A 25,541-nucleotide genomic window follows, 5' to 3' on the forward strand; every position below is an offset into this window, starting at 1 on the left:
TTTTTTTTTTTTTTTTTTTTTGATACAAGCCGAATACTATTCAGAGACGATTTCAATTATCAAATCCTAATTGAAATATAGTTTTCAGACGAGTAGACATGTTAGCATACGAAATCAATTTACCTGAAAGCTATGATTTATAAACAGATGAAAAACCATTCAAATAGCGATATGATGCAAGAGGTTATTTCATTTCTTTTGATTACATCATAGTCGCTATTTAATATTAAATAAACTCTTTACTTGTCCAAATGCAACTTTATATCAATACAGTTTTTAATAAATATGTTTAAGACATTCTGTAATATTCCCAGATAATCTGGCATAAAAGATAATAAGAGATGCACATATTCATATATTTTGTTAATTATCAACCTCTTTGTGCATATTATATATGCATGTGCATAAATAGCACATGTGTTCACATCATTGCGTAAACATTTTGAATTTTTGTTTTGGTCCACCTGGAATTTATGTATTAAGTAAATCGGAATAAGGAATACAGAGAAAGAGATATATCAATCAAGTAGTTACAGACTTGCGTAACATATTTCTATGTCTCGTTTATTCAATGGTAAATCAATTGTAAATATAAACAGATATTAAGGGATTTAAAACCAATGCAAAACTGTGTCTGTGCATGTCAACTTTTTTATTATTACATAGTGCTAAGCAATATTTACTAATGAATGATATAATATTCAGCTAGTTCAGGGGATCAATTACTTATTACATATATGCCCCAAGACCCCTTTTTTCCAGCAATATTCACTAATGATGGATATTATTTTCGTTTAGCTGAGGTGATCGATGACTTATACCACCTATGACCTAAACACCCTTGCATTGCTATAGGGATGGCTGCGTGTGTTTACATATGTTAGATACAGGTGATTGATTCTCTATAGTGCGTTACCCTGGAATGTCGACACATATCTATTGATTCTCTCTGTAAAAAAACTTCATTGTGAATGATATTAGCATACATACAGAACGAAAATTAAACAGATTCATGTCGGTGAAAATAACACTGAAATTATATTTCTTCTTAATAGTTTAACATTATCTGTGAATCTTCTTGGCTTTCTACAGCAATCGTAAAACATTTTATCGGGTTTTTAAAATAGACCTACATCTGGTATAAATCTGGTCTCTCTTAATTGGTTTGTGTAAAAAAACTGGTATACACAGATAATGTAAAGATACTGATATCACTATTAGGTTACAGTATGTTGGATTTCTGATTTACACAGAAAACAGAAAACAATCAACAAATCGTTATTATGAATGGAAAATACATTGCAAAAAAAACACAACAGAAAGACAAACAATTAAACGAACGCACTTTTATTTGGAAAGAAAAACAAACGAAGAAACCTTACCAAAATTTAACGATTAAGTTAAGTTTTAACATAAAACACACAAATTACTAAGATACTATTTAAATATTGTTTAAAAATATGATTTCTTTTTCAATAACATTGTTTTCAAGATTATTTCTTGTCAATGTTTGTATGCTTCCTATTTATTCGTTCCACTGATTTTCGTGGTCTTTTCTGAGAGAAAATACCACAAGAATTTTGCAATGTGGATGACTTTCGCAGATATTTTATTCACATTTTAATTCAGATCTTGATTCGAACTGAGAGAGGGTTGATGCACAAACGTGATATAATAAATTGTGGTAGATCGTTATACATTTCTGTAAGAGCTTGTTAGAAGATAATGTAATAAACATTTGTCATTGATATTGTAATGTTATATTATGCATTTCAATCATGTGTTTTAATAATGAAACAGTCTTGACCAACCCATGCGTGTGGGCAAGCTGGTTTCTGTTCATATATACCTATATTAATTCTGTATTGACAAAAATAATCATCAACCAAGGCGCATTGCTACATATTTTAACCACTCTATTAAAAGCAACCGGAGTGTTTAATTCAAATATCAAACTAAACAAGGGAAATGCAACTTGGAAGCAAATAATGCTGTAGTTCAGTAGTATATACTGAATATACCTATAAATAAAACAAATATATCTAAGAATACATACGATATCAGAAATACTAACTGATATTTACAAAATAAAGAATATTTTTAAGTATTTTTCATTACACAAGAAAGTATAAGAACACATTTAAACTTACTGCGTGTTGTTCTACTAAAACTGAATAACAAACAACCATCTCAAGATCATTTGAAATTTGCCAGCTGGGTTTTCCGATCGACTCCTATATCACGTTGCTGTCATAGAAATGCCAGAAACTTCACAACTAAAAGGCCTGCGTTTTCTCGGGGAGTCAAAATGACGGACGTTTTCGTTCGCTGTGAGACCAAATCCCATGTTGCATAACTAGTGAATAATCTCAGAGAAATATTACGACACCAAGTGTGATTCAAGATTGTTTTTTCCAAATTATACTGTTTGAACGAAAATACCTATTCTGTCCATAAAAAAAGCTATTTGTTAAAGGATGTTTTTTCAGAATTATATTCAGTATTCTTCTTATTTAAATTAACGTTTATATCAAAATCACATGTTGAACACTCGTTTATGCAGCGGGTTGGTTTCCAATACATTATAGCACAAGTGCGAAACAAAAATCTTTTCTTCATTCTTTATCAACATTACTATATACATTTTCCTTTTCAAATATTTGCGGAAAGAATGTTGAATTCTCTAATTACGTTGTAAAACGAGTACATTACTGACAAAATATCAGGATATCTTAGTAAGTCGATGTTTCACCTATTGATTTTGCGGTATCACCAGGAATTTGTTTATGTTCAAAGGTACGATGCACGTTTGCCTTAGCAGATTATCCACGACAGGTGCAATACTATGTTATACTGTTGATTTAAATTCGCATTAATGACATATGTTTGTTATTTAAATCAGCCTCATTAATGCAAATCAAAACAATTTTGTATAGATTACGGGACATCTGTTGACAGATTCTTTGCGATAATTGATTCAATGCATTTCAAAGTGTATATCTGTTATTTTAGGTATGATATGCATCAGATCTGATTTGCATTTGGACAGCAATACAATGTATAATTATTCGGAAGTATGTTCTGCTTTGTTTCCAAATAATGATAGGAAATGTAAATTACTTTATCCAGTGAATAAATCTGATAATCGAAATATTTTAGAATATACGATGTACAATGTACAAGCATTGTTAATGATGAAATTTTGATGATACATTTATGTTAATCGGAGAAATTAAAATCCCTTTAATTACGTCATTATTGTAATAATACTCATCGCAGTAAATCAACATCAAAAATTATTGACCATATTTCATGGCAGTGTATTGAAACCAGTTAAGATTTTTGTCTAATACGAGGCTTTCATCTGTGAAAAATATCATTATTTCCGTAGTTTTGTTTTACTCATAAACTAAGCAGCGTAGAAATACAATTTGCAGCTTTAAACAAACCAGCAATGCGTTTTTTGGAAGGTCAAATTATTATTATTTAGTGCTACTTTCATGAGCTTTAGTTATTTGCACTGAATCTCAACTTAGAGAATGAAACATCACTTCTGCATTATAAATGGAGCCACATTGAGTGTGTTTAAAGACAAACATGATAAGATTCTCAGGACAAATGAAAACATAAATAAGAGTTGATTACAAACAAATGTTTGTCAGATATAACGGATCTGAACAATATGATGGTTACATGGATTTGCATGACAAGAAGGTGTAAATTCCGAATAAATGTTTGATAAGATTAAGTCTTAGATTTGCATGAAAGAAAAATACAATGTAACTTATAATGACTTTAACATCATGCATATAGTAATTGCCATTTTTGTGCATTTTAGACGAGATATTAATTGCGTTTGACAGCTGTGTCTATTTTCGAAAATATTTGTTTTTGGATTTGTTTAATTATTTTTTTACCTTTATATATATATGTGTAATTTAAGGACTAGTAATCGTAATTATTGTTCTATAATGAATTAGACGCCCCTTGTATAAAGGAAGACGTAATATGTACAATCCTTGAGACGATATGTTCATGTATGTCGTATCACAATGAACAGCATACGATTGTTTGGTTATTCTTGTCGTGATGCTAAAAATCTTTTGAATGTTTATGGTTGATTAACAAATGTTAAGAAACAGTGGTATTTATTATAATAATATGTATCAAAGAATAGATTACGTTAACTACCCATAACAATAATAAGATACATTTCTGTGCTTGGTTACATTCAGAGCATCATCGTGTGTTCAAATTGTATGCTTGATATAGCTTGTTATGAGACATAAATGACGAGGATAGATGGTTCTAAATTACGTAATCGTTTGATGTGATATGCAGATATGCATTTCCATACAAAAAAAAACATATTCATGTTGCATAACATATCAGTAAATATGATTTATTTGGAGAGCATGCTTTCTTAACCAACATAAATGTGTGTTTATTTATTTCAATATTTGGACTCATTAATATCAAATTTCATAATGTCAATCAAACGTTTGATAAACACATTGTTTTCAATGCTTACACGTACATTAAACAATAAGAAAATATTCCTTAATGATTAATTGGCATCCATATTTGAAAGTATTTATTTTTTATTTTTGAATATGTGCGATACAGTTTGACATACTTTGTGTAAAACGAAAACTGTCTCTTTTTGTTCATGTTTCATGTTTCTTCTTGCACGTACACTATTGAATTGCATATGCATGTCCAGAGAGCATGAATATATTGCTTTATTGCACATGTATTGGTCTCATTAATGCTACCTCTGTAAAGAAATGTGATTAATTGGACTAATATTTTCATGAATAATTTTCATTTCTGCACAGATTTCCAACCGGTACTTAACTTGGGTGGGGATATGAAAGTATCAAGCACAAAGATTTATAGAACGACGCACGGATTTGTAACTCCATAATATACAGTAGAGTACCTTCTAAGAGAGAATGTATCTATAATTTAGGACGTACCTTAGACAATCCAATGAAGAGCCAGACAGTAAATGTATCCCCAACAAGGCATAATTATTAATCACTGTACCTTCAGTTCCTGTAGATAGAATGAAAACGGAGACATATAATGTAACAGACTTGCATTCGTGTGATACAAGGATCGCACAAACACATGCAATGACCATAGCGTGAATCCTTTCATTATTGATCAAGCATTGAGCAATCATTAGGTTTATCTGATAAACGAAATCCATCCCAACGTTTAATTTCTTGAAGTTATATATCGATTCTGCAAGATAAAAATCAGCTAAAATGAGACGTCAAATACATATATATAGGAAAGCCTGGTAGGTTTTGTTTTCGAAAAAAAACATCCAAAATTATTACAAGGACATTTTGTATATATTTTGGCTAAAATTTGTTACCAATGCGATTGGCAATTCAATTCACAGGATACTTTAACATAAACAAAAACATATATATCAATTTAATTTTGGATGATTCAGAACAGAAAAAAATTAAGCAATTGTTTTGTATGAGTTAAGTGATAATTCGATGATGAGTCTGTAACTTTATATCAGTCTCTAACATTGCGGTATAATAGTTGTTTCATTCACCTACAGTGTTCAACATTTCAATAAATATACGTGTTTGGGTTCTACTGTGGCACAGCAATAAATCACTACTACTGCCAATGTTATATTAAGAATGTATTCATGTGCAATTCATGTGCATTTTAAAGCACTTTAAAAGACGTCGTCAAGTTTTGAACTCGAAGTTTATATTACATGTTAGACCGAAATACTGCACAGTGTTCAACATTTCAATGAGTATACATGTTTAGGTTCTGCTGTGACACAGCAATAAATCACTACTACTGCCAATGTTAGATTAAGAATGTATTCATGAGCAATTCACGTGCATTCTAAAGCACTTCAAAAGACGTAGTCCAGTTTTGAATTTGAAGTTTATATTACATGTTAGACCAAAATACAGCACAGTGCAATGAACTATCCCACACGTACTCTCACAACGTGTATATTGGTTGGAACTGTTGGAAGTACATTCAAATAAATACAGATCTTGCATGTTGTCAAACGCATTGCATTTTTTGTAGTACGACGGTATCGTACTACAATTCCTACTTCTATTCGGTATTAAAAAGCAAAGAGGTTATTTTTATGCGTCAGCATTTGACATTATGTAAGTTTTATGCTTAAGTGATGGTTAATATCCCGCCAAAAAGCTTTTGCATATTTCGCATCAGACAAAAAAATACATAAGTCAATGATCCCGTATACATGTATGACCAAATTACTCAAAAACACTTCATACATTTCATTTAATTCAGTGGACATTTGATTAATTGTTCAACTAAAATAAAATTCAAAATATCCTAATGAATTATATTTTATACGATTCAAATACTTGATTGTTCGTAAGTGTATTTGCTTTTCTGTTTCCTTGTTTATTTGCGTGTTCGTTTGCTTTTTCTTGCTTCTCTGCATGCCAGCTTGGTGGGTTTTTTTAATTACGGACCACAAGCACTCTTTCTTTTTTTTGAAGTTGAATCAAAATATATGTATATATAGATATTGTCGCAAGCGTAATATATTTCGATTGTCTGAGACTCTGAAAAAAAAATCAATTATTTTTATATAGAGTAAGTATAACATTCTATAACGTAGATTTAGCCATAGTTCAGCCTATGACCTGCTCGTCGTTGTCTGGCTCAATGTGCATTCTTTGCTCGTGCCAAACACTACCTGACATGGATGACATATGATGCTGAAGGGATGTAATCGTAAGGCATATAAACCGCTGGGTTTGTGGTAAGTTTGATACTAACAGATTGCATGATAATAGCACTGTAAACATATTCATACGATAAAGATGTCCCGTCAAAGGACAATAACAACGAGAAAAAACAATGTCAAAATCGAAATCAAAAACAAAAGTTAACCAAAATTTAAGATCAGGAATACAAAACATAATATGATCATATAATTTCATCTTCTGATTCTAATATGTCCACCACTTTAGAGGAAAATTATTGATCGTTCTCACCATCATTTTCAGAGATCCATCTGACCTCTTCATCGGTGCCAAAACACAGAGGGAAACATACCAATGAATGTGTACTAGAAAGTTCACAGCTCGCATACTATATATTACGTTTCGTTGACACGCGTGTGTTAATTTTGTAACTGTTTTCTCCGCTGTGTAAAAGTAATTTGTCCATGTGTATGAGTAGTATTAAATACAATATTGAGCAATTATAACAACACCATAACAATCATAACCGGATTAAATGATTGACATTTGGGATGTCGATTGACATATACACCCACAATCAACTTTCCTCTAGATATATACAATAGTGATACGTTACGTATTTCATAATCTTTCTAGCACAAATCCAAAAACGAAAACAAAATTTCCATTATGCTGAATGTATCATAATTAGGCTCCTTCATATCTCTTTTAAGCAAAACTAGGCCAAATGAGAAAGCAACACTGGACAGTATTATAATTCCATAAAAAGTACCTCTTACTTTAATATATATTTTTTTTACTTTACACACAAACAGTGTACGTATTAATGCGTACATTGTTTGTGTAGAAAGTAAAACTGTGATATCACATATTTCCAAAACTGATGAATCTTATCGAAGGTAGTGAATGCAATGGTACGCCATTGGTAATATTTGCACAAAATATTTGAATGATTATTACGTATTAATATTAGAACAAGTTTATTCAAAATATGGAATATCAAGTATTCAAATATCTGTTTTGTATTGTCCTACTTGTACCCTTAGTTACCAGCATACATGTTGTTGTTTTTAAATAAGAAAACATCCTAAGTATGTCTTACCTTCAATCTCATACCGATAAGCACACACACACACACACACATACGTTTCGTAGAACAATTTTAACACAGTGTAGGATATACTCACCATGGCTGAACCAGAATTCAATTACTCCAAACAATAAATAGCAGGAACGAGAAGAAAATGCAATGATACAAAACTAAAATGTTATTAATGCCTACAAAAACCGGAAGTGATATTAAATGTTCTGTATCTGCACCACATGTGGCAATATTAAAGAAGTAACATATTACAGTTTATGTGATGTGAATTTTGTTTTTACTCGTTCATTGCCATTTGAATAAGGAATGTCTACGTGTACTCTTTAAATTAGTAGAATGAGAAATATTTGCGTTTATAATAGCAAAGTCTTCATAATTATATTCTCGTAATTAGTACACTACATGAAAAAGCAAAGAGTATGTAATACCATAGTGATTTGAATGCTTGTAAAGCAGTTCCATTTGCATATACACTGCTATCTCAATAATAATCTTGCCGGTGAGTTAATTCTGTGTAATTTCCATAAAGCGCCACCAATTTTTTTTAACATGGTATTTGACCGATGACGGCCTGTCTATTTAATTGTTGATTTTGTGATGATTACGTCATTACCGACAATGAATGACAATCTGCGGAAGGTATTTTAAAGCATTAAAACTCGCCAATCAATTGATAAAGTAGGAAAGAAATACAATCTTTCCAATATCAGCTCGGTATCTTAATCAAATCTTGATATTTATAATCGGGGTTAAGTTGAAATGTGTTACTCACTTTTGATTAGGAATTAATTTAACATGCGTTCTACGTAAACGTATCTATTCAAACATGCCATTTGATCATTAATTAATTACAAATTTTAATTAAGCAAGGACGTATTTTTTAAATATCTAAACTAAACTCAGTCATTAAGACTTTTGTGAACATTTTTCCTATAATTATATGGCGAATTGGTTAAGTTAAACCACCACATTCAATTAGCAAGGCAATTTGATAGTGGAATAAACCCAGTCTATTTAAACGTTTTTCTCATACTTGGAGCTGCAAAATTGGTCGGTTTCACCTGGTGTGCCTCTTAATTTTCCATTTGGACACCTCCGTCGGTCATTTACCCCGTGAACAGGAAGAAAAACAAACCACGAACATTCTCTAATAGGTAAAGGACACGAAATTTAATTAAGTGCAAAACAAATACGAAAATACTTGAATATGTGTGATACAACTCGTGTGAAACAGACATTTTATTAGGGGTGGGGTTTGTCTAACTGGTCGGGTCATAAGAATAAATATTTAAATAATAGAAACTCTGAACCATCTATTTTGTTACATGATACACGTATATAAAACTGTTTCATTTCGACCACCCACAATTCGAAATGTATTTAAATTCTTCTCGGTGTGTAATAATCTTTTGTGATACAACTACATTCTCGTCATTAATATCCTTTAAATATATTATTCTGCACCTTCCATTGAACAATATGCACCATTCATTAAAATCAAAGATTTGTTTTTACAGTATTTGAAGTTTAAATGGCTACCTTTTTATCTTTTCTACGATCCATGATAAACACATTGATGCCTCATCGTCTCATTTTGTGATATATTTTAACTTGTCTCCTAAGATGTCCAAGCACTTTGTTCTCAAATCAAATATAATTTTGTATTATTTCATAAAATTCTTGATAGTTCGTATATCTAAGGAAGAAAATTAGACAATTGATATTTAGTTGGCGTGCAATTCGCAATAGTGATTTTTATCTCAATAATATGCAACAGGTATTACTTGGAAAGCGACCTTGATAATTGTTGTATCTTTTTTCCGTTGTGTGTTGCACAGTAGATGTACAAGATTACAACGAACAATTAGAGAGAACACACACGGCGATATCGTCTGCTTACGTATTAATTACAACGTGTGCAGCTGAAATAAGATTTGTAACGAGGTGACGAACAACGAAAAAGACAATTGAATAACTCGCCACAAAGGGTTTAGTTTGGTTAATGATGCGACAGTTACATAAAGGCTGGTGACGTATGACTAACAGAACAACATTGAAAAGGAAATGGTTACTTGTTGTCAGATTAACAAGTATCAGGCTTGTTCGTTCTTTCCAATGGAATGTGTTTGACAATATTCACAAAGGTCTTACTTGTAAATAACAATAAGTTAAAGATTTCGAATACTGTTTTGTACTAATCAAGCATTATGATAGCGATGTTAGTGCCTGATTTTGGTCAGTTGTTTATTGTTGATCATAACATTAATGTTTTAAATTGCTGCATCAGTGTGTTTTTAATATATAGATGTATGCATAATTACATATCATAAGTTTTTGTCTCATTAGAGTCGATGTCACTATTGAAGATATCTATTAGAATATATGATTGATAATATTATGTTGTTGTTTTAGGATAAGAACATAAGTACCGATCACTTCTACAAGGATTGAAATTTAACTATATCACTTTTGAAAATGACATGTAGTTTAATTTCAATTCTTGAAGAAGTGATAAAAATGTATTTATATTAGTAAACATACGCTTATACTATTTGTAATTAAACTATATGGCATTCATACATGTCTTATTGTGCTTAAAATGTGTGACATCTTTAAGACCATACGCTCATACAAATGGTAATAAACCTATATGATATCTGCAAGACTATGCACTCGTATAAATTGTAAAAATACTGTATGACCTCTGCAAGACCATACAATCACACAAATTGTAATAATACTATATTACCTCTGAAAGACCATGCAATAATACAAATTCTAATAATACTGTATGATCTCTGCGTGACCATGCATTCATAAAACTTGGAATAACACTTTATGACCTCTGAAAGACCATGCACTCATACAAATTGTAATAATACTGTATGACCTCTGCAAGACAATGCACTCACACAAATTGTTATAATGGAATATGATCTCAGCAAGACCATACAACACAAAGATTGTCATAATACAATATAACTTCTTCACGACTATACACTCATAAAAATTATAGTAAAACTATATGACCTCTTTAAGACCATGCAATCATACAAATTGTAACAATACTATATAACTTCTGCAAAACAATGTCCTGATACAAATTATAATATTATTGTATAACCTCTTCAATACCATGCAATCATACAAATGGTAATAATACTATGTGACCTCTGCAAGACCATGTCCCCATACAAATTGTAATATTACTATATAACCTCTTAAAGACCATGCAATCATATAAATTGTAGTAATACTGTATGACCTCTGCAAAACCATGTCCTTATACAAATTATGAGAATACTATATAACCTATGCAAGACCATACACTCATACAAATTGTAATACTATTGTAATTTAAAAATTATTATGCATCATGATTCAAGGAAAGGGTAATTTTGTCTGTATAGTTTCAAAGTAGTGTGAATGTATAACATGGGTATTTTCTTTCCTGGTATAAAGCCATTTATATTGTTTCTCGTGATACAATACAAACATTCCTGGATTCCCTATATAAACAAATAAAAATGAAGTATATTGACTAAGTTCGTTGTATTTGTACACAATACATCTCCAGCACACACACAGGCATACACACATAGGGAGATATTAGCCAGGTGGCATAGGACTAGTAGTTAGCGCCTGATAAGGCAGCTCTCGCGAATTCCTCAATATTGTATTGATTAATATATATGCTAATTGTATTGACTGTAAAACATTGTAANTTTTTTATTTTTTATATTTTTAGTTTATTTATTTTCCTGGTTCCATAACAACCATGAAAACCAAAAAGGTTTATACCAAACAAACATTTCATGTTGCACAAAAATCGATCATGGTTCTATGCTGTTCGCTAGCTTTAACACTAAAATGTGTTCGTGCTTTAGAGAATAAAATGCGTTAAAGTGTTCTGCACAAGAACATACAATACAAACAACCTGTAAGAGCTTACCAAATATGCACAATCTCTTCATAAAACTCAATCCATCATATATGATCAAATATGAGCTACTAAGCACTCATGAGATAATAAAAAGAAAATAACCTATAGTTATAACTTTCCGGTGACGATATTTCAAAAATATTAGAATTCATTTGATAATTTGTTGTTATGAAAACTTTCTTTTACTTCAGAGTGGATTTCTAAGAATACGCTAAGGCAAATAAATACGAGCTTTTTGAAATACAAGAATGAATACACATTGAAAGGAAACAGCAAGTATATACATGTATGATAATAGTGTTCTTTTCCTTATAAATGGCACTCAAACCACAAGACTAATGCAATAATTATCCGCAGAAATAGTATACTCACTTTTGTACTATTAAACATTTTCTTCTTTCCCATATAAACAAATCAGCCCACCTGTCTTTAGTTTACAACGATGTAATTTCTTGTCAAACAAACTCAAACAGTGTACCTCTAACGAGACCCATTTATAATATCATACCAGCAAATAACTTGTAATCCGACTTTATCAATACAAACATCTCATATAACTACATATAATCAGTCAAGCTGTACCTAACATGTTATCTAAATTCTACCTGTATTTAGCAACCATATTAATATCCATCTCAGAATTAGAATTATTACATGTGTCAGTATGAGTGTGATTTGGAATATGAACATTATGTTTTCCTTCTTTCTTTCTTTCTTAATTTCTTTCTTTCTTTTTCATCTTGCCATCCCTTGCTACTGCCTTGTGTACTTATCCGTTTCCCTATCAATTTTTTTTATCTATCATTTATCTCCCATTATCTTGTCGGTTTCTCCCTCGTTCCCTTCCCACGTGTGTCTAGTCAAGTTACCCCCGATCGCTAGTTTTATTATCCCTAGCACAAGGCTACCAGAATGCCCATGATGGTAGTTTATGTGTTGACTGACCAGACGTTTGCGGTGGCTAATTTGTAATAGAATGTACCATACATAATGAGCTGTCTATAACTAGGTATGTTCGTCGGCATGATAAAACCAACAACTTCTGTCATGCAGACTGCGTCTATCTGTCTTCACATCATTTCGTACGAAACGGGTCAACGGATAAACTGTTCTTACCAATCAGTGGTTATCGACGCCGCTGCAGTTTTATGACATTTTATGTCAAACTTACTGTATCCAAGATGAATGGATTCTATTCGACTAATTAGATGTTGGGTTTATATTTAGTCAAACAGTTGCAACAGGCCCTGGAAAGTGTATGCAGCTTAACGTGTCATTAACCCACACTTTAAATCCGTTTTAGTGTGTCTTATAGGTACCTGTATTAGACAAATTAAGTAAAGGTTGATTAGGATTATTTTTTATGAACATTCATAAATCAAATATGTCACTTTTGGTGTGACACATCGTCTTATATTATATACCTTTTAAAACTACCAATATACTCAGCTCCATTGCACAGGGACCTTGGTTTCTTATCGACTGTTGTACATGCGGGCAGTTTTAAGCGGTTGACCAAGGTGACAAGTGCCGATATCTGGCCCCACAAGGCCTTGAAGGGGACACTTAAATAAACTAGTCATTACTCTACCTGATTGGAGAATAAAAACGCCATAATCGTACGATAAAAAGTCCTTGGAATTGCGCAACTGGCACTTTAATGTGTGAGGTATCGGGGACGTTAGGTATTAAATTAGTCGAATGGCCCCTTACTGTGGAAACCGTGTAAAAATATTGACTTTGCCCTGATAGGTGTATGTATAAAACCCTTGGGAATCAAACATTGCCAGATCTGAGTATATATGTTCCTATCTTAGCCTCGTTACTTTCATCTAGAAAATTTTAAACAAGCTGTAACGTTAATATATTCCTATTTCCCATTAACCTCAAACACCAAAAAATAAAAGGATAATATATAATATATATATATTAAGCTTTTCAAAATTATTGGCGACGTCGGTTGCGATTACTGTCGTTCGTTCCTTATGAAATGGTCCCACGTTTCGTCGGGGGTATTGTCTTCAAGGTTAGTGAATGAGGGCAAAACAAAATAAAGCGGCTTTTGTGGTTACTACTCGAAAATTATCGAAAGTTTTTTTGTTGTTTTTTCTGTCAAATAGCATTAATACCTGTTTAACATATTTTATACACATTGTGTGGACACGGGAGCCAATAATTTCAAATAAATAGTATATAACCTTACATATAAATGACATACCAAATAATTTTAAAATATTTTGTTTGTTTTCTTTTACTATATACATTACAACCCAAATTCATATTTTAAATTGAGTTTAGTTTTCAATTTTCCGTACTTTCTAGTTAGTGCACATTAAAGATGTAAGATGCGTTTATGAGATGTTTTATCAATCTGAAGCTACATAAAGAGTTCATATTTAGTTGTCTAGATGACGAACATTTGACGGGCATAAAAGTCCAATGGGTTAGTTTAAGTATATACAATGTATTACATTCCCAGTCTCTTACTTACGATTTTATGATATCTTTCAAAACAATTGGCCTATCATCTTATTGGGCTGTGATTTACTTCTCTTTGTTCACATATATCTTGAACTAATTAATATAATTGTCTGAGTTCCTTAATTGTAAATGTAATACAACATGTACCTCGTAAACATTTTTTGAAATTGGTATATAAATAACTCATTTATCCCATTTATTTTTTCTAGTTTCCGCTCGTGAGTCTCTTGTCCTTATACCCATTTGTCCATAGTTTCGAATAAAACGTGTAATATCACTGGTATTTAATACATTGCTCATAAACGTTTAAGACTTGTTAATTTTATCTTAAGGTACAGGTAGCATATCAGTATATAATTTTAGTGTTTATTGGACATATTTATAACACAAAAGCAAATCAATCTACCCTACAGTAATATCTTGTCTGCTAACGTCAAAATTCCAAACAAGTTCAATATATTATACATGTAAATCGAATAACCAAAACTTTATTGATTCTTTTTGTGTATTAGATGCCGTTTTATGCAATTCAGTGCGATCCCTCAGAAACATATTCTCGTTAGAACGAAGAAAAGAAAGTGTGGCTAAAAGCCTGAATACATGTATATAGGCAACCTTCAAAACAGTTTTTATTTATATGAAATCAATCAAATAGGTATAAACCAAGCATATAAATCTCACCATGTCCATGCACATATGTCTAAAATGAATATATATACTAATCAAATAGAACTGACAATAAGTATTGTTCACTTTTATGCGTAAAAAAAATAGTTGATACCAGAATGCCTTTGTATCATTAGATATCGGCTACTACGAAAAAGAGATGTTCAGTATTTCGACCCGAATAATGAAACATGGCAAAATCAAAATGCATATAAATTAAATAGAAAGCATGTGCTGAATAACATAAAGCTATGCATTTATCATTATTAACTGAAATCTAAAAAAGAAGGATTCCTTATATTGTGCTATAAAAACGATACTTCAGTACCAATAGTCGATACAGAAAACAACAACCAGGAAACAAGAAAACATTTAAACAAAAGAAGAGATAATAAGAATCCTCAGAAAAAAAAAGGTTTGCAAAGGGGGTGTAGATGATAAGGAATGCTAAGATATTTGTATTCAATTTATATAATATAAATATGAAATGAGAACATAATTAGTTTATTATATATATTGTCCATAACTGTGAACTACGTAGGACTTATTTCATACACGTAACATTTTGCATATGAATAAATAATATCATATTTTGATAATTTTATAGATTGTTTCAGTTGATACACATTTATCATCATTATGCATAAATCTTTATTTTGAAATTAATAATTTGGAATTGTTCATCATTATAAATATTGTAAGCTAAAAAAAATAGCAATTGTATTTTATACAAATGCTTTATCTAACTTTCCTGTTTCAGATTATACTGAGTAGACTAAGTAACTGGGTGCGATCATTTACAGAAATATTGCATGCAGTATTTTTCAGTTATGCTTATGCAACGTTTTAATCGATAATTATTGTTTTTATAACTTATTATACATGTATATTTTATAATCATTATCATTGATTTTATTGCTTGATTACAATAACTGTGTAATATATACTCGAAATGTTTGTAATGATAAGAAAAGGAAACCTCTCTGTATTATTACATTAGCAATCTTCATTTTAATACTGGTCTACGTATCTCAACTATCGTTTCGCTTACTGTATATAGTGTATTCTTCATTATAACTGTGAGATATAACATATAATATTTTGGATTTATGCTCGAAGGATCTTTTATCACATTAAAAGTTGTACACTTTTAATCAAGCAATATATAGTCATAATGACCCAGATGTGAACCATTGCTTTGAAGTTCCATTTTATCGTCATAGTAGTGGACATTTAAGGCAAAGAAGTTGGTCTGCTGAAACAACTAACACTCTTTAAATATTCTTCTTGTCCTATTTCTCACCAACTCTAGCTTCGATGTCTGTTGAAAACGTTTACTGAGACTATGTCATGCAGTTATTATGAAGCACACACTGTTTACTAAGACTATGTCATGCAGTTATTATGAAACACACACTGTTTACTGAGACTATGTCATGCAGTTATTATGAAACACACACTGTTTACTGAGACTATGTCATGCAGTTATTATGAAACACACATTGTTAACTTTAAGGTAAGGCCAAATGGAAATAGTTTAATTTGGTATCAATAGAAAAAAAATCATTCTTATCTACGAGCGATATATTATACTTGCCCATTTCTACTCAAACAAAAGGAACTGTACAACTCTTTCATAGGAACGTCTGTCTCGTTATTTTTCCCTGTAAATACTTCATGAACCACTGTACTTGGATGAGGTTTGTATAATTGCAAGGCACTGTGTATTGTTTCACTTATGTATCCGTGATCCAACAGTCAGGTTCATATCGAGAAATAAATGTCAAATACGTATAAGGTTTGAATGAATCTTAATTAAACTAACAAAGGACAGAGTGTCTGTGTGTTTTTGGTCCATCCCAAGTTCATCAATCATCTCTCAAGCTTTTACTCTTAAAAAAATCCTTTTGAAAACTGAAAATCCCAGGGTCCTTATATTTGACATTATGGTATCCAGAATTGAGCACTATGCAGTTTATTGCTAATGTGACTTCCAATGTCACGGGGTCAAATATGTTAAAGCCTCTAAGCGACATTTTCTAAATAACCATCTTGATACTTTGGAGGTACGGTAGTCTAGTGGTAAGACGCCGGGCTGAAGGGTTACGGGTTCGAGTCACGTCACGGCAATGTGTTGTATCCTTGAGCAAGATATTTCACTTCGCTTGTTCCAGTCTACTTAGCTGTAAATGAGTACGTGGATGGGCAGTGCTAGAATTGTAGAATACTAGCTGTGAGCGCCGAAATGNGCACACACTGTTTACTAAGACTATGTCATGCAGTTATTATGAAACACACACTGTTTACTGAGACTATGTCATGCAGTTATTATGAAACACACACTGTTTACTGAGACTATGTCATGCAGTTATTATGAAACACACATTGTTAACTTTAAGGTAAGGCCAAATGGAAATAGTTTAATTTGGTATCAATAGAAAAAAAATCATTCTTATCTACGAGCGATATATTATACTTGCCCATTTCTACTCAAACAAAAGGAACTGTACAACTCTTTCATAGGAACGTCTGTCTCGTTATTTTTCCCTGTAAATACTTCATGAACCACTGTACTTGGATGAGGTTTGTATAATTGCAAGGCACTGTGTATTGTTTCACTTATGTATCCCTGATCCAACAGTCAGGTTCATATCGAGAAATAAATGTCAAATACGTATAAGGTTTGAATGAATCTTAATTAAACTAACAAAGGACAGAGTGTCTGTGTGTTTTTGGTCCATCCCAAGTTCATCAATCATCTCTCAAGCTTTTACTCTTAAAAAAATCCTTTTGAAAACTGAAAATCCCAGGGTCCTTATATTTGACATTATGGTATCCAGAATTGAGCACTATGCAGTTTATTGCTAATGTGACTTCCAATGTCACGGGGTCAAATATGTTAAAGCCTCTAAGCGACATTTTCTAAATAACCATCTTGATACTTTGGAGGTACGGTAGTCTAGTGGTAAGACGCCGGGCTGAAGGGTTACGGGTTCGAGTCACGTCACGGCAATGTGTTGTATCCTTGAGCAAGATATTTCACTTCGCTTGTTCCAGTCTACTTAGCTGTAAATGAGTACGTGGATGGGCAGTGCTAGAATTGTAGAATACTAGCTGTGAGCGCCGAAATGGCAGCACCGGCTGTATGCTCCCAGGGAGTTGAGAAAGATATTAGCTGGTTGTAAAGGCCCTAAAACCACGGACAATAATTTGTGAACCGCTTTGAGACGACCTGGGAACTAGGTTGTAATAAAGCGGTATATAATAACCTCGAATTATTATTATTACAAAATGCGCTCAAGACGAATGTAAACGCATAGTGGTGGTCTAGACCAAAAGTTAGCATGGGTCATTGTTGGTAAAAAGTTGAGAGATTCTTCTTTTGAAGTTTCATAATATGCTGATAATTAGCAAACAGGTACCGCGGATAGAGTGCTAAACATTTGCTTATCACTGACCATGATCATCGTTCAAGCTTACACGAGTCAAATATCTAAGAAAAGATTCACTTAATAACTTAGCAAAAATCAGTATGCCTAGTGTATTCTTGTTCGGGGAAATGTCATTTGAAGGATGTACGATATCTCTTTATGAGCGTATCACAAGTAGACAATATTTCAAGTTAGGAATCCCCATATAACCTCATGATAATATACTATTGTTGTTTAACTTTCCTTAGATGAATAAATATAAATTATAAATGTTGTTACAAATTCTATCATTTGCCTCAATAATTTGCCTTTGAAACCGTAAATGCAATGTACAAAAGCTAGATATTTCAAAACAATTCTATTATTGTTTTGACTTTCATGAATTTATTGTCCAAGTAAACGCTAATGTCAATCTCTTTACAGTGACTTACGCATGCAGATAGATGTATGAGTGCATGTTACCATTGAACCCTAAATGCAATCAAGTTACATTTTGTTGAACTCATTCATGTCAGTGAATTAAATAGATAAATACCAAGAACAGAAATTGGTTTATATGTGTATATATTTGAAATGTTTGCCGCAGCCTTAATATTCGTTTTTCTTTTTGCTCTTTGCAATGAAGGTACATTTATGCTAACAGCTAAAATAAGTAAACAGCATCCCATGCATAATTATTACATTTAAAAGGCAAAATTAACGCTGCGAGAACATTGATTTTACCAGTGAATGGCAAATATTTGACTGCGCCAAAGTTTCCCAGGATACAGTATCTGTTTTTAACACACCCGTATGGAAATGTTTTGTCGTGTCTTTGCTCGAAGTTAAGCTTTAAAAAAATGGAAACATTGAGTTCTAAATAAATCTATTTTCAATCAACGATCAGGCAAAGCTGTGACGTCATTTGTTTTTCCAAGCAAGTCAACATAATGATATTTACATTGTGACGTCACTAATATTGGCTTTGACATGGAAAGTTTTTCAGAGAGATAAATCATTCAGAAATAAGCGTGGCCATTCCCCATTTCATGATTCTACGGGATATAATAATGATGAAAAATCGTATTCATTCCCACGAAATGTGTTTAAAAAATGACAATGTGTCAAAACTCCCACGCAAAGGCTAAACATAGTAAGTAAATTTGATGTTTTCGATCGCCATCCAATTAAGTACATGTTGTGGTAAATATCATTCTTATTGATACATGTTTTATTTGATACTACCATACGAATAAACAGGACGATGCATGCCGTATCATCTGAACCACACTGACATTACAACACCTGCGTCGTTCTATAGATAGACTTGGTTCTCGATAGCAGGAACGACAGTCGTTATGTCTAGCCTTCCCCTACCCCTATGGGTTTGTCGCAGACGGTCTTCATTGAAGCCCTCATGCTGGATTTGAATGAGCACATCGACTGCGGTCGGTAGGTGAGTCTTGCCATGCACATCGTTAATTCATCGTGTTTTCCCATGGAATACCACCGGCTATGTCTGATGGCTACTGTGAAATTTCATAAGTATTTATCCAATATTAGATTCGACATTTCACCACAACTACATACACTTTTTGTGCGATGAATTAGTAAATTGAATGCACTGACTGTGCAGTTGGTTAAATTGATAACTGACAAGAATAAATATGCCGAAGTTTCGATCTTTAACTAATTTGATCACATATTCCGAGTCTGGTATGTAGTGTATGCCCCAGTAACATATTGGTAATAAAGCGTATCATGAACAACCTGTGGTGACGTCACATTTGGTTTGATTATGACTTCAGTTCACTATTACGATTAAGGGTAAACACCACAACAAGGACATTTTCAAGTTGATATTAAAAAGCTTGACGTTGATCATGCAATAAGAATGTTCGTAACACATTAGGTATTTAATGATTTTGTTTCATTACGCACGAGAATTGTTCAATGGCCTGGCCTTGAAATGAAAATTGCTTAACTCGATTCCGAAATCTACTAGGAACGAAAAGATTAGATATGTATAAAGAAAAAATTATAAAATACAATCAACCTTTTATGAGAGAGAAAAACAAAGTCTCACAGGCAAATATCTATCACAATAATGGATTATTCTAATAATGGTAAGTGTATCCTACCACCTCTGCGTAAGATAGATACACCTGTCCCATGTAGAACATCCATGTGAAATGTACGTGTATCCCCCATTGGGGTATACAGAAACTCCTACTAATATGACGTCACAATCAGATGACGGAGTTTATGATGAAGCCACAATTGAAATCGCGTCAAGACCTCGTTTGATTGGCTGACTGTGGCGCTCAAGCCGTCGGCAAATGACACCGCCTTAAGATCCTATGAATTGGACAATCTTGCCTTGAAGTTCTGACATAGGTCTTTAAATGTTGGGTATATCTATGGTATACTGCACCGTGTTCTGCTCTTTCCAAATATGGTGTTATTGTGTGTGTGTACAGGTTATCTAGAAATTTCGCTTTATTTAGTGCTGCGTTTGCATTGTCCAAATCCTGTTTTACCAATCTTTTGATCCGGGGCAGTTGAAATAGGTCAACCATTATGTAGGTTTATGGAATATGGATATTCTACCCTCAAATGCAGAAAATTGGTGTCAGAAAAACCCTCGGCTCTGACCCAAATGCTACAGGTTGGAGTATAATATTCTTACCTACCTACAGTAATGTACATATGTATTATAGACTTTATTAGATCTTTGTAAGCCGGTGTAGTGGGCAGATTTAAATCTATAAAATAACAGAATATGTATTACCCTTGACCTTGCTACACTTGACATGCATATAATGTAACAACGTTACAGAACTGCAGGACGTTCTAAAATCATTAAAAATATAAAGGAGTCAGGCTTTGAGCTGAACATTGTCACGTCAGTATCACTCTGGTCTTTAAACGAAATACCTTATATGTACTTGAAAATACAATTTGGTACGAATTGATCCCGTAATCCAAATACAATAGTTGTTCGTTTAGACACTAGCTTAATAATCACTACCAGCATATCCCATTATACCGATTCAATCTACAACCACAAAATAGGGATAACAATATAGTGAGGTTACTAACATGTATCATTTAGAACCAGAAATATTTAAGAAAAAACTGGGAATCAATTTCGGGTTTGGTTGACAGATTTACAAATTATTTTAATAAGCAATGTTTTAAAGTGTTTATTGACAGCAGTATCGGGTTTATATCGTAAACAAAATTGATTGCTATTGGAGGCTATTTGCACTATCATCGAAGGTTTTACGTGTTCTGCCTGAATGTTTTGCAGGGCATTGACACAAAATGAATAATAACAAGAAGTAAAGTATATAAAGGATCGTGATGATTTATCGAATCATACGAGCATTTGACATTAGTGTTCTGACCTACATTTTAATAATAGATTTCATGTAATAAAAGTATAGCGTAAGTGATTGTAGTTTCATTAATAACAGATGAAGAGTATTATGTATTCCAATTGTGAATAACTACCTTTGGAAATGCATGAATCACCGTCTCTCTGTTATCTATTTATCATTAATGCACCAGACAGTAGCCAATAATTGTGCATATTCTATATAGTGTCAACACCATGTTACTGTCATTGTTTATATTCACCTTAAATTAATATGTTTGCACAGACTTTTATTTGTCCAGTTATCTTAAACCACTTTGTGTCACAGTTGATACTAATTAATATTGAATCAATAAATTGACGTTAAGTAACATAGAATTAGTAAATCTACTCGATTCAGCCACTGAGTTTCCTGTTGAAACAATAACACTCAAATTGGAAATGTTGCATGATATCTATTGGTCCAGTACAACTCTTAGTAAACAGTCTATTTATATGAGTGCTCGTTTCGGACAATGTTAAATTTGCATTCTCGAAATAAGTGTTGTTATTTGTGGTCTTAAATTCGAGAATTTCATTACCGTGAAAATCGTGAAATATCACTGCCGTGAAAAAAACCATGTCTGCTGAATTTCAATATAAAAAACCTCTACAGTTCAATGGAGTTATAAGATATGCTTACCTCAAATGAGTTTTACCGAGCAAATATATATGACACTCCACCAGTACGCAAAACAAAATCCTCTGAGCTCTAAGAAGACTGATTGAATTAATAGTTGAAATATTTGACAAGATTTTCAAGCAGACTGTAGGCATTCTTTTTTTTGCACAAACTGTTCCTGTGTTTAGCCAACTTATTTTAGTTCCCTATAAGACTCCATTTGATGAAGAACTGATCAGTACTTTTACAAAAAGTTGCCTTTCATTTACTTTCACTTTCAGATATATCGACGAAGTGCTGTGTTTAAATACCAAGAAATCATATCGACAACGTCGATCGCAAATACCTAATTTAACTTGAAATCAACGGCATCATAGCCTACACTAGCCGCCTCCGTGATCATTACTTACAACATGACCCACAAAGACAGCTTACCACCAACTGCACAATATAATTGACAACATCGTTTTCCGATCGCGAACTGTCCCTACTTGATAGTAACAACCTTATTTGTTGTCACAGTTAGTTGATTTGGTATCAAAGAACCGCTCCAAATATCATAATTTTCATGGCAGGTATCGACTGCTACCGGACTAACTTACAACATAAAGTTTCGAATGATGCAGGTTGATAAAGGAAATGCAGATTTAATAGTCGTCATCATAATTGCATTGGCAAATATTTGTTTTCACTCTTTGATTAATAGAATCTTCCCCTACCTTGAAGGTTTGACAGAGAAATCTCCAACCCGAGGAGTGATGTTTTTTGGCTGTCTAACCCGAGACTCTGCCGAGCGTTAGATAACCAAAACAATCACCCCGATAGTTGGAGATGTCTCTGTTACACCCTCAAGGTATGGGATGATTTTCTCCCACCCTATTATTTCAGTCACAGCTCCACCGACAGTAGTCTGCCATGTTTGCAAACAAAAACACATGTGGGGTATGCATATCGTCATTCACTTTTGATGATGTCACAACTTCCGATGACGCATTTAAATGACGTCACAATTGAACACGTGCTAATCGATACGAAGCTATCTCCCCCTAGGGGGTGATAAGCTGATCTTTCCCGGCTAAAACGGGAGACACACCTGTGAAAGGTGGGATAAATGAAGGTCAATGTTTTCTTTTTACTTACAATATTGCAATAATGTTCACCTATATCTACCATCGTAACTTATTTCAACGTATATTGAGGTTCTTCAGGTAGAACACCATGGATTATCAGTTAATCAGTTAAAAAAGAAAATGGATATAAAGGAATTCTCCCTGTGATTTGGTACTCGTATTCCACGAATTATGTACACACGAAATGGTAGTTTTTATTTTTTCGGGGAACCACAAAATTTTGGCCAACCGAAAATATCTGATTTCACAAACCTTATTTAAAGTTGATTGCAGACAATGAAATACATGCATTTAACACGTGTAGTATAAACACCACATGTGACATTCTGAGATTAAAAGGTGCAAACTATATAGAACACAAAATCTGTTGGTTATACGGTCGTCTTTAATGATTGAATTATTATGATATCTACGTTACATAGCAGAAAGGAACGCATGTATATTTATCAACAGCTCGCTGGTAATTCATATCATATTTTAAAATGACAGATTAATAATATATATTATCAACATTGAAGGTTAAGTCATATGCAAATTCCTGATTCATGGTCCCTAGAAAAAAATTCTTTATTAATGTTATTCTGTAAATTACTAGTGTCAAACCACATAACGTATTTGAAGCGTGTACAAATTGGCTGTACCACCGATTCCATTACAAATCCTACCGAGTCAAAATTATGCTTAATTGATCAGTCGTCTGAAAGAAATTGACAACATGCATATTGTACTGGTCACTGAAACATTACGAGTTCAATATATCATGGTTGTGTTACATGATCTCAATACTATCTATTAATCATTCATTTGTATATCTCTTTTTACCGGTATGTTTTTGTAATAAGCACATTTGCTGAAATAAGTATGTCATGCACCATTGGTTATACCGGCGATATGTTACAGTTGTTATTTGTGTTCATTAATTGTATATGCAAATGCCTGAACTTGCAATATCAAATTTAGATAGGTTTATGTCAGCAAACGACTGATGATAATTATAGGGGCGACATCATAGCTAGTGTTCAACATGTAACTGACATTAGTACAACAAAGTTAATAATCCGTGGCGAGAATGTACGAATTATTTAACATTCTTTCTATCATTGTAATTAGCCATGCAATAACTTTCAATTTCATGATCATCCCAACTTGTGTCTTTATCACCAGACCAATTATTCCTGTAATGGCTCATTAATCAATTAACGACACTGCAACAAAAGCTGTTTGATAATGTATGTAAATTTGTCACATAACCACTGTACCCATTACAGTTATATTACTATCTATTCCCCGTTCTAAGATTTCTACCTCGCCAAGGTTTTGAGTAGGAATCCGCCTGCTGTATCCCACTGCATATGATTACAGGCGGCTTATGTGAGACCGTCTACAGAATCGGAGATTTTCGTCTTTGCCTTCTGCTTAGAGGGTTTTGAAGAAACCAAATTTGATTTACTACCGCAATTGCAATATTTGGTACCTTTATTAGTGCTTCTCTGGGACTCCGACTCCTTACTCTCGGCAGCTTTTCATTAGTTACCAGTCTTCATACTTTTATGATCATACTCGTAGCGCGGACTTTAAACCTCAAACAAGCTTTGTTCGCTACATTATTATATATATCGCTGTTCTCACTTGTCCAAAACATGGTTAATTTTCTACATGTTTGAAGGGGTTGGACGATGCATATAAAGAGGCGTATAGAGGCGATGTGAAGGAATACAGGAAAAAATAAAAAATATCCGTTCCACTTCAATATATTTTTCCTTTATACAGTTACCTCCTATTCAGTTCCGTTTGGATATATCTGTAGCATAGATCGGTAAGGACGCTTCCGTGGACCAGATACATACATCGGGTAGGGCGATAGTATAACAAATAAGCTGAACTCAAGGGTTTGAAGTCCGGTCTAATCCTTCCTGCTGATTTGTTTGTATTTGCCTCATTGGGTATTTCAAACCATATTCAATAAGAACTGAAATCCTCCTTCCGTTGCAGACTGTACAAAGGTACGGTATTCATTTCACTCACGCTTGAC

At 32.8% G+C, this 25,541-nt stretch overlaps 1 long non-coding RNA gene across 1 annotated transcript in view; it reads right to left on the bottom strand.

Moving 5' to 3' along the window:
* Positions 1 to 25,541, bottom strand: part of LOC110445066 — a 34,977-nt gene that overhangs the window by 3,331 nt on the left and 6,105 nt on the right. The window contains exon 2 of the long non-coding RNA XR_002462312.1: positions 4,980 to 5,058. This is a non-coding gene — a long non-coding RNA (uncharacterized LOC110445066). The remainder of the gene's footprint in view (positions 1 to 4,979; positions 5,059 to 25,541) is intronic.

The sequence above is a fragment of the Mizuhopecten yessoensis genome, unplaced genomic scaffold (genome assembly GCF_002113885.1).
Source record: "Mizuhopecten yessoensis strain PY_sf001 unplaced genomic scaffold, ASM211388v2 scaffold2711.2, whole genome shotgun sequence".
NCBI lineage: Eukaryota > Metazoa > Mollusca > Bivalvia > Pectinida > Pectinidae > Mizuhopecten > Mizuhopecten yessoensis.